Genomic DNA, 16,443 nt, shown 5'->3' on the forward strand with positions numbered 1-16,443 from the left:
GATTTAATAGGCTGCAATGCTTCGCGTGTCTACCAGATGGCATAAATTCATGAATTGTAATGCAGTATATATATATATACTGTGCATTATTGCAGCCAGCGGGAATAAAATGCTTCAATCCCTGCCTGGAAAATACCTCAATGCACTCGGGCAGAAAACAGTCACAAACCTCAATACACCCGGGTATACCCGAATTCGTGGGACTAGCCGAGCTCGAATAAAGTGTGTCGCCAGTGTATACCTTCACAACTGAAACTATCTACTTACTATCAAAGGATTTGAAAAGATTTCTGCCACTTTAATTGGTGTTTTCCAGCTAGTGAGATTTTATTTTAAATCGTTAAATATTATGATCCACTTTAAATGTATGATCCACTACATCTACTCTCCCGGCCCTAATGCTGCACATGTTGTGCTAAACCCTTCATTTTTACAATGTAAATCTACAGTTTACTTTCGTCCTGAACTTTTTGTGCCAACTTACCTCTCCTGCATGAGCTTTTGTAAGACAGTTTGTGTAACAGTGACTTTTTTTGTCTCGTCTAGTACAAAGCCAAGCACCAATAATCCACCCATCCCAGCACTGCAAGGTTGCTTTTAGCAGTCAGGATTACCTCCTCAAACATCTGAAGTTCAAACACCCAAATGAGAATATGGAAAAGATGAGGAAAGAAAAATCTAACAACATTCCAATAAATATGACAGAAAATGCATCTTTCAACCAGTCAATGCAATTAATAAACAATGTAACTGCTTCTCATTCAAAAACATATATATTAGCAGCTGCCACAGGAAAAGATCTTGGAGTAAGTGGGAAGAGTCTGACTTGGTTTTCAGACCAGAATCTACAGAAGAGAGCACAGACCAGGGATAGACCGCATGTATGTGGGGAATGTGGGACAGGATTTAGTGACTTATCCAGCCTGAACACACACATGAGGACACACACAGGGGAGAGACCGCATGTATGTGAGGAATGTGGGAAGAGATTTAGTCACTTATCCAACCTGAAGGCACACAGGAGAACACACACAGGGGAGAGACCGCATGCATGTGGGGAATGTGGGACGGGATTTCGTCAGTTATCCAGGCTGAAGACACACATTATGACACACACAGGGGAGAGACCGCATGTATGTGGGGAATGTGGGAAGGGATTTAGTCGGTTATCCCACCTGAACACACACAAGAGGACACACACAGGGGAGAGACCGCATGTATGTGGGGAATGTTGGAATGGATTTAGTGACTTATCCAGTCTGGACAAACACAAGAGGACACATACAGGGGAGAGACCGCATGTATGTGGGGAATGTGGGAAGGGATTTAGTGACTTATCCAACCTGATCAGACACAAGAGGACACATACCGGGGAGAGACCACATGTATGTGGGGAATGTGGGAAGGGATTTAGTGACTTATCCGACCTGATCAGACACAAGAGGACACATACCGGGGAGAGACCGTATGTATGTGGGGAATGTGGGAAGGCATTTAGTCAGTTATCCAGCCTGTACACACACATTATGACACACACAGGGGAGAGACCGCATGTATGTGAGGAATGTGGGAAGGGATTTAGTCTGTTATCCAGCCTGAAGACACACATTATGACACACACAGGGGAGAGACCGCATGTATGTGGGGAATGTGGGATGGGATTTAGTCAGTTATCCAGCCTGAAGAGACACATTATGACACACACTGGGGAGAGACCTCATGTATGTGGGGAATGCGGGAAGGAATTTACTCAGTCATCAACCCTGAACACACACAAGAGGACACACACAGGAGAGAGACCGCATGTATGTGGGGAATGTGGGAAGGGATTTAGTGACTTATCCAGCCTGTACACACACAAGAGGACACACACAGGGGAGAGACCGCATATATGTGGGGAATGTGGGAAGGGATTTAGTTGGTTATCCAACCTTAATACACACAAGAGAACACACACAGGGGAGAGACCGCATGTATGTGGGGAATGTGGGAAAGGATTTAGTCAGTTATCCCACCTGAGGACACACGAGGGGACACACAGGGGAGAGACCTCATGAATGTGGGAAGGGATTTAGTCTGTTATCCAACCTGAGGACACACGAGGGGACACACAGGGACGAGACTGTATGTATGTGGGGAATGAGGGAAGGGATTTAGTCGGTTATCCAGCCTGAACACACAAGAGGACGCACAGGGGAGAGACTTTACTCTAAAGCCAGGCATGTTTAGGGATAACTAGCGACTAAGACGCTCACTTGTGAGGTGCACGTCAAAGTGAAGCACCGGGCAGCAGCTTCACATTCCACCACCCTTCTATCGGCGGTTCTCTCCACCACCCATCTTATTTATGGAAAATGTGAGTTTCCTGAACATTTGTGATTAATACATATTTATAGTTTATACAGTATGCACTATTTGTGGTTTCTTTCACTTACATATCATCCACTCCACTGAGAGGCATCCTGACCCCAGTTACACAAAGGGCTCCAGTCAGAGAGAGATGGATCTCTGACATGCAGTAACATTCTACGATTTTTGTGAGTTCATTTCCTATACTGATTATTTCTATAGCAGTGATCTACCATCTGCACTATATATACTTTTCTTTTTTACATATCACGAGCTTATCCTGCGCTCCTCCTCAACCCCAAGAAAAGAGATGTTTAGGGATAACCAGGGACTGACGCTCACATATAAGTGCACATGTGTATCTGTGTTACGCTAAATCACAATGAAAAGTGACTTTCGTTTATGGTGCATAAAACAAGCATTTTAAAAGTATAAAAAAGTTATAACTTTTTAAATGCAGGTTATTTGTATCATTCTTATTGTAGTTTTAATTAAAGAAAAATTTTGTTCTTAATAATGATTTATATTTCCATGCTGTTGGTTCTAATAAAATGTGCGTTGCCCATTATGCTGAAGCTGTCTGTAGCCTCACTTACAGTAGATGTGAATTGGAATAGTTTCGCCGTGACCAGTTGGCCGTCAGCATTAGGCGCAGATGGACCCTCCGCCACCAACCGCATCTAATGTAAGTTTTATTACCATTTTGGGTATGGTGTTAATTTAAGGGGTTTAGGGTAGGGAGTTTTAGGGTAAGGGCTTAAGTTGTGGGGCTTGGGGGGACTTAGGATATTGGTGTTTTAGGGTAGGGAGTTTAGGCACTTACCTTAGTGGCGATGTGGCCAGAGGTGGGATGAGTCGCGGCGAAACAGCCGCGACCAAATGTGCTGTGATTACTGAGATGGGACACAGGGACACAGACTAATGTCCTCAGTGAGGGACATTAATGCAGCCGCCTTTACATACTGTCATGTTCCTTTAATATCTCTAGAGAGCAGCAAGAGCTGACCATATATTTCACAGGTTACACGTTGAAATGAAAATGCACCTGAGGGGGTTAAGTGTCCCATTATTAATGACATAACCCTTTGCAGTGATGATGTAACAAGTGGTTCCACCTCACACAGGGACCTTTCCCCACTGATGGTTCCACTTGCACACCTCTATGGCAGAGATTCCTGTTACACATGCGCTGGCTTTACCTCCCCACAAGCACATTGCCAGGCAAGGTGTTCATATGGGAATCTGAGGCCAAAATCTATGGTCGGGGTTCAGGAGACACACACCCAACTTTATTTTGTATTGCTAACCCAGAATGAAAAGCATTTAGCTGAGGGGGGCACTGGACTGTGGGTGGGGGGAGGGGGGCGGAGGGGCACAATAGTGATGGGGCCATGGGACTGGTAGCCCCTTGTTTATCTCTGGGTTTTGATTTGGGGCTAGTTCTGTTTTGGCGGGAAAGTGAGCTTTGTGTTACCAGGCAGATGTGGATGAGAACAAAAAACTGATCACGCTCGCTCTATACTGTAAGGGTGCTTCCTAAGGATAATAGTTTCCTAAGCGGCTGATATGGTGGAAAGGAGAGAGGATTATCCTTTTGGTGGGTACACTCCTATGTCAATCCCAGCGGGGGGTTAAGTATTGCCAGTCTGTTGGCACAAACTTGTGGGTAAACATGCCCATGTATCTCAGGGAAAAAACAGACTTGGTGGAAATAGGTGACATTGGAAGATTGATACAGACTATGGTAGAGACAAAAATCTACCCCAGGTGGGTAAATGGGTGTGGAGGAAAAAACTAAGGTGCTCTCTCTAGACCAAGGATAATTATGGGTAATATTGCTGTGATGTGTTACCCTTACATGCACATATAGTCTAGTGTGGTGTAATAAAGTCCAATGTCCACTGCTCAAACCCAATAGGATCTTTCCAGGATCCTCATAGACGTGGGTGAAGAAAAGTTAAGAAGCGCAGAGTCAAATATATGAAAATGAAATGGATGGGAAGGAGAAAGAGGTTTAAATATACACACTATCAATCAGTCCATGTATGTAATAATATACACAAGTATGTAGGATGGAGATGGTGGGGAAATATAATCTAATTTCTCACACGGCCCAGTGTGAGCATGGGAATCCTGATTGGTATCTTTTTATGTTATCTCTCAGGGTTTCCTCTATCCCTGGAACTGCAGCTTGAATCGTCAATGTGTCATTCATGTGAGATTTTCACAGCGCGCCTCTGGACACGATCTCCCTATGCAGCGCGGCTCTAATGTACTATATTACTGGCTACGAGAGGAGTCTGACGCGGTTTCACATAGTGGTTCAGCTGATTTGGAGACTGCTATTTTAACTCTTATTAAGCATACAGCGCTATCAGCTAAGACAGAAGGTCTGTTTAACTAGGATCACCTGCCCATGTACCATATAGTATACAGACAGTTTGACTCCCATTACAGCTAAACCTCTTACTTTCACTTTAGAGCTCTATTCGCTATATATGCGTGAATCACCACTCGATGTTTTAAGTAATTATAGATCTCTTTTGGGCGACCCGGACTGTTACATCACTCAACTCAGCCCCCCCATCCCCTGCTATCAAGTCCAATGATCTGGCAATTGATTTCTGGATCCAGTTAACCATTATATATGACTCACAAAAATATATAGAGCAAATCCTAAATTCCTCTACCTTAGTTAGAGATAATAAGTGGCAATTTATGGGTTAATAAAGCTCTTAATGTCAATAATTCGTCACAAATAGCAGGGAAAACCTGTATCTAGCTGCTACCAAGTGGCAATATCAATGTTTGTTAATGGGTTCCCAGATCCAGGTGGCACTATTTAACTCCTAGAGATATCCTGTTTATGCCACTATTTCCTCTGCCCAGCTGTAGGGAGCCTGATACTAAATGGCAAACTATTACTGAACAGCTCATATTGTGACTAATTAGTCAAAACTAGCAGGGATTAGAAACTGTTAGTTGCTTTAGGATTTACCAATTTGCAATATCAATATATTAATCGGTTAAACTATTGGGTTCTTGACAGCCGCACACTCTCCTGAGACCCTTATTCCATTTTATCTATTTATTTTAATGTATGAGTTATTAATTCACCTTTGATGTATTAAAGTTATATTTCAAAAGTATCTTTGCTTGCACACCCATCTACCCACCTTGGGTAGATTTTTGTCTCTGGCATAGTCTGTATCAATCTTCAAATTTCACCTACAGTATTTCCACCAAGTGTGGGACAGGTGGCAGGTGATTGGCTGAGGAGCAAGTGGTGGGCAGAGTGCTGTGATTGGACAGGCCAGAGGGAGGACATGGCTAGGGAGTTTGGGCGGGAAAATGAAAGGTACTGTATCTATAGACGGTGCAGAAGCAGATAGCGACATTACCTGAGGTTAGGGGCCGTTGGCTGCCCTCTCCCCTCCCTTTGTGTTATTATAACAGAGATAGATACACACACACAAATACACACACACAAACACACACACACCAACACACACACACACACACACACTCTTTTTCCACTGGCTTGTATTCATGCATACTTTTGCAAATATTCCTATACAGGCATACCCCGTTTTACATACACTCGCTTTACGTACACTCGCAAGTACGTACATTTTTTTTAAATTGCACCTTACCCCCTGTGTACGTATGCGTGCTTCTCGAGTACGGACACCAGGGGGCGGCGTGTGCGTGCTGTGGCGGTGTGCCCTCTCTTCCTCTCCCCGGCTCTTCCTTCACCTGGCTCCCCCAGCCCTTCCGTTCCCCGGCTCCCCCAGCTCTTCTGTTCCCCGGTTCATCCTCTCCCCGGCTCTTCCAATCACCTTCCCCTCTCCCTGGCTATTCCGATCACCCCCCGCCCCCCTCCCTCTTTCCCTGGCTCTTCCGGTCACCTTACCCTCTCCCTGGCTATTCCGTTCACCCCCCCCCCCACCGGTTCTTCCCGTCACTCCCCCCCACCCCCCGGTTCTTCCGATTACTCCCCCCCCTCGGTTCTTCCGATCACTCCCCCGAGCCCCCCCCGGTTCTTCCGATTACTCCCTCCCCTCCCCCCCTCGGTTCTTCCGATCACTCCCCCGAGCCCGCTCAGAGCCGCGCTCTAGCGTGCGTGTGCCGCCTCTGACTGCCATGCTTCTGCCGCCCGCAACCTGCACGCTGCTTGAGGTAGGAAAAGAAAGGGAGGAGGGACATGCAGGGGGTGGTGTGATGTGAGGGACATGGGGGGGGGTGATATGAGGGACATGGGGTGGGGGGGTGATGTGAGGGACATTGGGGGGGGGTGATGTGAGAGACATGCAAGTGGGGGGTGATGTGAGGGACATGCAGGTGGGGGGGGGATGTGAGACATGCAGGTGGGGGGTGATGTGTGAGGGACATGCAGGTGGGGGGTGATGTGAGGTACATGCAGGTGGGTGGGGGGGGGGATGTGAGACATGCAGGTGGGGGGTGATGTGTGAGGGACATGCAGGTGGGGGGTGATGTGAGGTACATGCAGGTGGGGGGGGGATGTGAGACATGCAGGTGGGGGGTGATGTGTGAGGGACATGCAGGTGGGGGGTGATGTAAGGGACATGCAGGTGGGTGGTGATGTGAGGTACATGCAGGTGGGGGGTGATGTGTGAGGGACATGCAGGTGGGGGGTGATGTGAGGGACATGCAAGTGGGGGGTGATGTGAGGTACATGCAGGTGGGGAGTGATGTGAGGGAGATGCAGGTGGGAAGTGATATGAGGGAGATGCAGGGGGGGGTGATATGAGGTAGATGCAGGGGGGGTGATATGAGGGAGATGCAGGGGGGATGATATGAGGGAGATGCAGGGGGGGTGATATGAGGGAAATGCAGGGGGGATGATATGAGGGTGGTGATATGAGGGAGATGCAGGGGGGGTTGATATGAGGGAGATGCAGGGGGGGTGATATGAGGGAGATGCAGGAGGAGGTGATATGAGGGAGATGCAGGGGGAGGTGATATGAGGGAGATGCAGGGGGAGGTGATATGAGGGAGATGCAGGGGGAGGTGATATGAGGGAGATGCAGGGGGAGGTGATATGAGGGAGATGCAGGGGGAGGTGATATGAGGGAGATGCAGGGGGAGGTGATATGAGGGAGATGCAGGGGGAGGTGATATGAGGGAGATGCAGGGGAGGTGATATGAGGGAGATGCAGGGGGAGGTGATATGAGGGAGATGCAGGGGGGGGTGATATGAGGGAGATGCAGGGGAGGGTGATATGAGGGGTGCTGGAGGAGATATGATTTTACCCGTGCGGCCTGATTTTTTAAAAATATTTATAGAGGGGGGGGGGGGGTCTTTTAAAAATGTATTGAGGCGGTGTGGGTCTTTTAAAAATGTATTGGCGGGGGCATTTTTAATATGTATTGGCGGGGGCATTTTTAATATGTATTGGCGGGGTGGGGTTACATGTATTTAGAGGGATGGGTTTTTTTGGTATGTATTTTGTGGGGGCACTAGTAAGAAAAAATTAGCTGACATTAAAGATTTTCTTTCTATAAAGCCTACTGTATTTATTTTGGTTACAAATGCATTATTTACATTAGTTATGCATATATATGATGTCTGCAGTACAGTACATGCATCGTAAAGTGGAAAAAAAATAGTGCTTCACTTTAAGTACATTTTCACTTTACATACATGCTCCTGTCCCATTGCATATGTTAAAGTGGGGTATGCCTGTATATATCTTCGAACATAGGTGTGTTCTTTAGGTGTTAAGTCATTACAGGTATAAAAAACAGGATATTCAGCGCTCGTGCTGTATGATGGTGTGGATGATCCCTTTGCAGCATGTACATAAATCGTCTCCCCAGAAACTCTCAAATCTAGGTGAACCCCCCTTAAAAAGGGGGGAGGGCACCCTGAAAGGTTTTTTATTATCATTACAGGTATATATATTAATTGAAATTACGGTAACTTTGGGTTTATATATTTGTTTATACTTTTCAGCTTTATTATTTAGGGGTTTAGTGGTTGGTGTTGATTTATATATTTTATATTTACATTTTTTTTAAATAGTTTTTCTGTGTTAATACAATTTGTCTTTTTTCCATCAATTTTGAGTGCTTTATGCAAGACCTTCTTTTTCTTTCTGTGTGTTTATAATGTTTTGGGCCTTTAGCACCACCAGAGGGTATTTTGTATCCCTTATTTCTATTTTTTGTTATTTGAGACTTTGAGAATTGATTGGACTGCTGCACTATTTGTGTGTTTGTTATATATTTGGACTGTTTGAGCAGGCACTAAAAGGCTGCTAATCATTTCTAAGTTTTTAATATTAAGATGGATTTGGCTAACAATGAGCATAAGCGCCTTGCAAATGCAGCAGCTATTTTTGCAATTAGTGAGGAACCTGAGGAATGTACCCAGCATTTAAGCAGCCCTTCAGAGCAGGATCAGATTAAGGAATTAAAAATACTTACAGTATGAGTAAAGGCTTCGTACTGTATATGGTGGAATATAACAGCCCTCTATAACTATCAAGAAAATAAGATGATCCCCAGGGGACTAAGGCTACAAACTTTTCCATCATTTACTTTTTCTGATCATAAACTGAAGGAACGCTGGGAAAGTGCTCTCAATACGTGCTCATTTGAGCTGATTAACATCTTGATTGCCAACGACACAGCCTGTGTGTGATCACATACCTCCTCTTCCTACAGCCTTACTGTCCTAGAGACACCATTTTGCAAGGGCAATCTGCATAACAGATCCCTAGAGATTCTTGATCTAATACCACTGAAGTGTCTCATTTTATATTGGATCCAGAGTACCATTGTATTGTATTGTATGTCTTTATTTATAGCGCCATTAATGTACATAGCGCTTCACAGTAGTAATACATGTGGTAATCAAATAAATAACAGATAATATAAATAACAGATCATGGGAATAAGTGCTTTAGACATATACGTAACATTAAGGAAGAGGAGACCCTGCCCCGAGGAGCTTACAGTCTAATTGGTAGGTAGGGAGAACGTACAGAGACAGTAGGTGGGAGTTCTGGTAAGTGCGTCTGCAGGGGGCCAAGCTTTACTGTATGTATCATGTGTTCAGAATATTCACAGTGCTATTCATATGCTTCTTTAAGCAAGTGTGTCTTAAGGTGTGTCTTAAAGGTTGATAGAGAGGGTGCTAGTCGGGTACTGAGGGGAAGGGCATTCCAGAGGTGTGGGGCAGTCAGTGAAAAAGGTTTAAGGCGGTAGAGGGCTTTAGATACAAAGCCGGTAGAAAGAAGACATCCTTGAGAAGAATGCAAGAGTCTGGATGGTGCATAATGAGAAATTAGGGTGGAGATGTAAGGAGGGGCAGAAGAGTGTAAAGCTTTAAAAGTGAGGAGAAGAATCGAGTGTGAGATGCGGGATTTGATCGGAAGCCAGGAGAGGGATTTCATGAGGGGAGATGCTGAGACAGAACTAGGAAAGAGTAGAGTGATTCTGGCAGCAGCATTTAGGATAGATTGTAGGGGAGACGAGTGAGAGGCAGGAAGGCCGGACAGCAGGAGGTTACAGTAATCAAGACGGGAGAGAATGAGGGCCTGAGTCAGAGTTTTAGCAGTCGAGCAACAGAGGAAAGGGCGTATCTTTGTTATATTGCGGAGGAAAAAGTGACAAGTTTTAGAAATGTTTTGAATGTGAGGGGCGAATGTGAGAGAGAAGTCGAGTGTGACCCCTAGGCAGCGTGGTTGGGCTACTGGGTGAATGATCGTAGTTCCAACAGTAATGTAGAAGGAGGTAGTAGGGCCAGGTTTGGGAGGAAGTATGAGGAGCTCTGTTTTAGCCATGGTGAGTTTAAGGCGGCGGAGGGCCATCCAGGATGATATAGCAGAGAGACATTCAGAAACTTTGGTTTGTACAGCAGGTGTAAGGTCGGGTGTTGAAAAGTATATTTGTGTGTCGTCAGCATAGAGGTGATATTTAAACCCAAAAGATGTTATTAGGTCACCTAGAGAGAGTGTGTACTGCTGCGGCACAGTTTATTCGAGCATTTGCCCGTTCTGTGCCGCAGCAGTAGCCTGGCGCGCGCCCGAGAGTGACGGGCGCGCGCCGAAGCAGCGGAAGAGCGCCCTCCGATCGGGGCGCTCTCCCTACCGCTGCCGGGTCCGCCGGGTCCCCCGGAACCCCCTGCCGCTATCCCGCGATCGCGGGACACCAGGGCTCCCTCGGGGAGCCCCTGGACGCGCGTGCAGGGGGCGCACGCTCCCGAAGACGCGTGACCGCGCGTCTATGACGCGCGGCACGCCGAGGGGCGGCCACTAGCAAGCCGGGAAATCTCCCGGCTTGCGGATCTGGCCGCAGTGTTATAAACTGTGTCGCCAGTGTACAGAGAAAAGAGAAGAGGTCCCAGGACAGAGCCCTGGGGTACCCCCACAGAGAGATCAATAGAGGAGGAGGAGGTGTTAGCAGAAGAGACACTGAAAGTACGATGGGAGAGGTAGGATGAGATCCAGGAAAGAGCTTTGTTCCGAATACCAAGAGTATGGAGAATGTGAAGGAGAAGAGGGTGGTCCACGGTGTCAAATGCTACAGAGAGGTCGAGTACTATGAGCAGAGTGTAATCACCTCTATCTTTGGCAGCATGGAGGTCTTCAGTTATTTTAGTGAGGGCTGTTTCGGTGGAGTGAGCAGTGCGGAAGCCAGATTGTAGAGGGTCTAGGAGAGAATAGGTGTTGAGAAAATGGAGCAAGCGAGAGAATACAAGACGTTCAAGGAGTTTAGAGGCAAAAGGCAGGAGGGAGACAGGTCGATAGTTAGAAAGACAGGTAGGGTCAAGCTTGCTGTTTTTGAGTAATGGTATGACTGTTGCATGTTTGAAGGAGGATGGAAAGGTTCCAGAGCAGAGTGAGGAGTTAAAAATGTGTGTGAGCGTCGGGATTATAGTAGGAGCAAGAGGTTTTAGGAGATGGGAGGGAATGGGGTCAAGAGGGCAAGTGGTAGAGGGAGAAGATGCGATCAACAGCGACACATCCTCCTCTGAGACATTGGAAAAAGAGTCAAGGGAGGCAGGAGGCGAGTTAGCAAGAGGTGTAGGATGGGAGGAAGAAACAGAGGGGATGTTCTGCCTTATGGATTCCACCTTTTCCTTAAAATAGTCAGCAAAGTCCTGAGCGGAGATGGAGGAAGGAGAGGCAGCTGAGGGTGGTTTGAGTAGAGTATCAAAGACAGAGAACAGTCGGCGTGGGTTAGACTTGTGCATGTTGATTAGTGCACCAAAGTAGGCTTGTTTAGCTTGCGAGAGGGCAGAGTTGAAACAGGATAGCATAAATTTGTAGTGAAGGAAGTCTGCGAGAGTGTGAGACTTCCTCCAGAGGCGTTCAGAGGAACGAGTGGAGGAACGCAGCATGCGTGTGTGGGAATTTAGCCAGGGTCTAGGGTTAGAAGGGCGAGTGCGGCAGAGAGAAAGAGGGGCATGTAGATCAAGAGACGAGGCCAAGACCGAGTTGTAGTTCCTGACCAGGTTGTCTGGGTCTGTAGTAGAGCTGAGAGAGGAGAGGGAGGACCATAAAGTGGACTCAAAGTCAGGTAAGTGAATAGAGCGCAGGTTTCTGCAGAACCGGAGGGTAGATGGAGGTGGGGAAGGGGAGAAGCGAGATAGAGAGAATGAGATGAGATGATGGTCAGAGTGAGGAAAAGGGGAAATGGAGAAATCGGAGCGAGAGAAGTCCTTAGTGAAAACCAGGTCTAAGTAGTGGCCATCCTTGTGGGTGCTGGCTGCAGTCCACTGCTGAAGGCCAAAAGAAAAGGTTAGAGAGAGAAAGCGGGAAGCCCAAGGGAGAGAGGGGTCATCAATGTGGCAATTGAAGTCCCCATGGAGAAGAACAGGGGAGTCTGAGGAGAGGAAGAAAGAGAGCCAGGATTCAAAGTGAGAGAGAAAGGCAGAAGGGGGATGAGTAGAGGTAGGTGGGCGATAGATGACCGCCACATGGACAGGGAGAGGAGAGAAGATCTGGACAGTGTGAGGCTCAAAGGTGGGAAAAGCAAGAGAGGGAGGAATTGGAAGGGTTCGGTAACGACAGAGAGAGGAGAGCAGGAGCCCCACGCCTCCACCCCTGCCATCAGTGCGCGGAGTGTGGGAGTAGGAAAGGCCACCATAGGAGAGGGCAGCTTCCAGAGCGGAGTCAGACTGAGTGAGCCAGGTCTCAGTTATAGCAAATAGGAGCAGAGAGTGAGAGAGAAAGAAGTCATGTACAGAGAGGAACTTGTTAGAAAGGGAGCGAGCATTCCAAAGGGCACAGGAGAAAGGGAGAGAAGAGTGAGGGTGGCAGGGGATGGGTATGAGGTTGGAGGGGTTGACACCAGAAGGAGTAGAGGTTGCAATTGGCAGGCGAGGACGAGCGCATTTAGGAATAGGGCAAGACCAGGATTGGGAGAGATATCCCCAGAAGCAAGGAGGAGAAGCATGGATAGAAAGAGGATGTGTGAGGATGATTTGTAGGGGTGTGATTTAGTGCAGGGGATATAGCTGTGTGGTGTCAGAGGACGCAGGTAAGAAAGGAGTTCATGTGAACAGAGAAGTGGTGAAGGAAGGAGAGATGGAGATATATGAATGGAGTTAGAGACATACTGATGCTGGTAAAAAGAAGTGCATAATTTGAGAAGAAGTGAAGTCACAGCAAATATAAATGGTAAAGGCAGCATCACAGCAGTAATGATGCAGTCTGGTATAGATGATATCCTCCTTTCCAGCGTAGATCAAATGTAGGAATCAGGGCCAGATGGGGTGTCCACTTCTTCCTCACTTCTTTTGAACTTCCTTTTAAACTTCAGTTGTTCAGTTGACATGCCACTTATAATGGGCCACATGGATATACTCGCCATAGGATTCTATATGTGTGTCCTGACTACGATTTTAACCCCCATTATTTTAATATCTCTGATCATTAAAGATTAATTTTAAATTATACACTAATCATTCAGAATAGGGATCACGAGTGCTGATAATTGGATTTCTTTCCTCTCTTGCTTTGTTTAAGTAGGAATATTGTTTGACCAGCCGGTCTCCTCCATCAACCCCCTCCCCTCGCTCTCCCCCCCCCCAACCCCCTCCCCTCGTCCTTTGCCCAACCCCCTCACCTCGTCCTTTCCCCAACCCCCTCACCTCGCTCTCCCCCCAATCCCCTCACCTCGCGCTCCCCCCAGCCCCCTCACCTCACCCTTTCCCCAACCCCCTCACCTCGCCCTTTCCCCAACCCCCTCACCTCGCCCTTTCCCCAACCCCCTCACCTCGCCCTTTCCCCAACCCCCTCACCTCGCCCTTTCCCCAACACCCTCACCTCGCCCTTTCCCCAACACCCTCATGTCGTTCTCCCCGCAACCCCTCACCTTGCTCTCACCCCAAACCCCCTCACCTTGCTCTCCCCCCAACCCCTCAAAAAAATTATTTGTCGCGTAATTTACACACAGTCCCAGTAATGCATATACGACAGTCAGGTCCAAGAGCTGACACTCTAGGACCCCAACACACGGATCAGCGGTAACCAAGTGGGCTTAACCTTTATTATTGAGCCTTGTTTACCCCCTCACCGTCACAGAGAGTTACCAGTCACACATGGTTTCTCTTACTGTGTTTCTATTGCTGTTTGTGTTCTGTATCCCCCTTCCTCCCACACCCTTTATTTGCCTCCCAGGTACTGATCTGCATGGGGTTATTTTTCATTATCCACGTTGCCTCCTCTGTTTACCAAACACTAGATTCACTAAAGTGCAATAGCCTCAATTGCACTGTAACAGCCACTCAGGTAAATGGCAATGAGCATGTGATCACAGCAGCTCTTTGCACCTCTCCCCTCACTCCTGTCTTCTCCTCACAGCCTTGTTCAGCAACATTGCTGCCCGTATGTAGACATACACGGCCTGTTCAAACAATGTTCAGAAAAATAGGGCTGTTGAGACAATAGGATAAGGGATGGAAGTATAACTTCATGTGCGCTCTCACCTTTTTATTCTCCTGCTTTAATAGTATGATGCCCTCCTTCTCTAAATCAGAGACATCAAGGCCATGCCTGACTTCCTCAGAGGTGTGCTTGGCATGATACCTTTTCATACTGACGCCTTTTATTTATTTATTTATTTATAACATATTTTACCAGAAAGTAATACATTGAGAGTTACCTCTCGTTTTCAGCATTTCTGTATTTGATCATATATGTCCATGACCCTGCACTTGAGCTTAATGTTACACTTTTCTTACAGGGGCTGGTTCCACTTTTTTTAGTTTTCTTATTCAAGCCCAAACCGACATTGTTACCTCATTAGACTGTGGCTCAAGGCTTTATCTATATTCCAGTTTCCAAATCAGTCCAGGGCCTGTTATACGCTCAGGTTGCTAATGGAACACATTCCTGCTACAACATCTTGTTACAGCAACCCCACTGTCTGTTTAGTTCCACCGGAAGAAAACTCACCTTTGTGGCACGTGTCATCTTGTCTGGGATTTTTTAAATTACAACAGTGTTTTTTGTTTTTTTAAAGTAATAAGAAAGTAGTCACTGGTATGGCCTGTGGCTCCCATTCCTTTTAAACTGGGTACATATAAGTGAGCCATCATATATACATTACTCTCCATTATGTTCTGTTCACCTCAAAAACTGTAGAGAAGAAAGAGAAGACAAGTCACATTATTAACAACTTGTAACTTTTTTCAGCTCTTCCTTTATAAAATAGACATTACTTTGAGACCTCACTAACTATCCCAATTTTAGGTTTGTAAATTGTGTGAGAAACGAGGAAGAACAGAACCTTGTGGCGTTGCAGTACCACAGAGAATCTACTACAGAACCAGCACAGACCTCCCCCCACACACAGAGCTCCTGGTCTGGTATGGAGATGACTATGGGAAAGAGCTTGGTATCCAGTGGGGTGCGCTGTGGGAAAGTAACGCGCCAACACCAGGTAATCAGGAATATGTGTGTTGTGTGGTTTTTACATCCCTGTTGTTTTATTACTGATGTTAAATTGCAAATATTGATAGATCTGCATACACCATTGCGGGTCAACTAGAACTTAATATCACTAAACCTGACTTGAGTCAAAGGGCCAGGTACATCAAGCTGCGGTAACCAAAAATGCAGTATTACCTCCCATAAAAAAAGTGCCTTAGTTTTATTGTTCAATGAATCAGCGTTGCAGCGCCAAAAATAAAGCACTTTTTATTGGACCCGTTAAAATCAGTGGATCTGATAAAAACCAGGCATAATACCACATTTTCAATTAAAACTGCGGTACATCAAGTTTAGATATTTATTGGAACGGGTTGAACGGCAGAAATACCGCGAAAATGGTATCACCTACTCCAGGCTGGCGTTAGCCGTGTCTTTCCTATGTATATAATAGCCAATATACTGCCCATTATATACATAGGCAAAATAAGAGAGAGGAAGGAGGAGCTCAGTGAGTAAAGACACTGACATGTAAAAATAGCAGTACTATACAAGAACAGACTACTATTATTATTATTATTAGCTAAACCAACATGGAATAGATGATAGAATAGTTATTAAAATACATAACAGTACATTTTAACCCCTTAGTAGTCCATCGGTTTCCATGACTAGCTGACTACACGGTATAATATAAACATTACATTACCTACCCCCTTTTGGCACCTTAGTGGCTAGTAAAGCATGGTTAGTTCTTGGTTTGTCCCGCAGGCATAAACAAAACACTACGGCTCAGATACATCAAATTCTGTTAAAGTGGAGCTAATATCGCACCCGGGGAAATAAAATAACGGGTGTTATTACCGCAATTTTAATGTGGTATATAGCAAGATTGTTGTAATAATTTACTGGGTGTGATATTTAGGCCAATCTCGCAATATGGGAATTAACGCGACCGTTAATAATGTGTTACATACCACATTGGGTTAATATTTCTGTCATAGGCTTCTGTAATGTCTATTATTACAGAAACCTATGGTCAAAATAACATTAACCCGTTTCATGCCTGTGGTTACCAAGGTATACCAGAGGCACCAAAGGGATTAATACTTTATTAAAAGAAAACATTAGCTAACCCTGTTGACCCCGTTAGTGTCCAGTAAAACATTGCCATTATAGTCGCTAAGGT

At 46.0% G+C, this 16,443-nt stretch overlaps 1 protein-coding gene across 1 annotated transcript in view; it reads left to right on the top strand.

Annotated features, from left to right (window-relative positions):
- The window catches only part of LOC142466818 (uncharacterized), a 122,449-nt gene extending 107,147 nt beyond the window's left edge, over positions 1 to 15,302 (top strand). Inside the window, exon 3 of the transcript XR_012788234.1 lies at positions 15,078 to 15,302. The gene's annotated coding sequence lies outside the window, so the exon portion shown is untranslated. The remainder of the gene's footprint in view (positions 1 to 15,077) is intronic.
- Positions 15,303 to 16,443: the final 1,141 nt, after the last annotated feature.

Source organism: Ascaphus truei, chromosome 15 (genome assembly GCF_040206685.1).
Source record: "Ascaphus truei isolate aAscTru1 chromosome 15, aAscTru1.hap1, whole genome shotgun sequence".
NCBI classification, from domain to species: domain Eukaryota; kingdom Metazoa; phylum Chordata; class Amphibia; order Anura; family Ascaphidae; genus Ascaphus; species Ascaphus truei.